This window comes from Camelina sativa, chromosome 15 (genome assembly GCF_000633955.1).
Source record: "Camelina sativa cultivar DH55 chromosome 15, Cs, whole genome shotgun sequence".
In the NCBI taxonomy this organism is placed as follows: Eukaryota; Viridiplantae; Streptophyta; class Magnoliopsida; order Brassicales; family Brassicaceae; genus Camelina; species Camelina sativa.
Window position 1 is genome coordinate 15,116,945 of NC_025699.1, and position 1,621 is coordinate 15,118,565.

Below are 1,621 nucleotides of genomic sequence, written 5' to 3' on the forward strand. Positions count from 1 at the left end.
AAAAAAAAAAAAAAAAAAAAAAAAAAAAAAAAAAAAAAAAAAAAAAAAAAAAAAAAAAAAAAAAAAAAAAAAAAAAAAGAGTAACTATATCTATAAAAACATTTGTGTGTTTTGGACACAACGAGATTGGCATAAGAATTTGAGTAAGAACATAAGAATTTGCATGGATTGTCATGTCCGGATCAAGTTCATCACGAAGATATAAGGGAAAGAGAGAAATTATCGTTAGGGATAATGTAGCAGATTCCACCATTTGGTCCAATTCAGCCGTGGGAAGTTGTTCTTGTTGAGACTATTTTTGACTTCATGTTTGTCCACAGAGTCAAGAGCGAGAACGCGCGCATAGGGAACATATGTTTTGTTACACTGATTGTAGTGTTAGGCAAAATAAAAGTTAATGGAACTCAACCAATTTCTACCTTTCTATCTCTGTAGGTAGGAAAAGTAGTTATAGAACAATCATGTGGAAATAGACTAAGAACAAGATTGTTTCAAACGTAAAGTGGATTTTGCAAGGTTTTTGGATTTAACAAACAATAATAAATGGAAAATAAATGGAATGTTTGGTCATAAATATATGATCTGTTGTGTATACAGCAACAACAGACATAAGCTGACCCATACATACAAAAAATATTCACATTGTTTATCATTGCCCATACTCCATATCCATTGGATCCTTTTTGTGGCACTACGATCATTCGTTTTCTATAGTGGAAAAACAGTCGACTATTCGTTATTATAATATAGTATATGTTCATTGTATATATATATATATATATATATATATATATATATGATTGGATTTGATTGTTGACACAACGTAATGACGACGAATCAAACGTTTTATAGTTAATATTTTACATTTCCAAATATACAATTTACAAGAAAGGCTAAAGATAAGTTGTGCTAATTAATCCAACTTTGTGATCTTGTAAGCATTATTGGGATTTGAGGGAAGTCGGTAACACCAAAACTTACTTTGCTTTTTTAGTTTTCTTGTCTTTTCCTTGAATTTGGTTTTGCTTGGTGGCTCTACATCGATCGTCATACATACATATATTTGGCAATTATCTAAAGACAACAAAAACAGTAAAGAAACTTTGGCAGCCATCCCCGATTATTAAATTCAACTTTTTTATACAAAATTAACAAGTCATAAAATAAAACTTTTTAAAGGAGTAGATATATCCACTTTTGTCGACAGGAGAAAAAGAAAAGAGAAAGTATTTATTGGTTTATGCTTGGTTTGCACCCATGATTTGGCTGTCTACCAAACCGGTTTAGTAGATCAGTAAAATCAGTAAACCGGTTTACTCTTCTTGCTCCTATGTACATATTTTTGACATCTAAAATGATACTTATATTTTTATGTAGATCAATCATAAGCTCTAATCTCCAATTTTAATACTTTTAAGCAAGAAGATAAACATGTTACACTTGTTTCTCTTTAGTGAATCATATAGTAGACTAGAGTAGGAGGGAAAGTAAAACACTAAAATATTATTATTTGTTTGTTATCTGTCTCGTTTATTTTCACTTTCCCGTGACAAAATAAAATAAAAAAAAGGGTATTATTAAACTTTGTTTTAAAAAATAAAATAAAAATAAATGTAAAGTA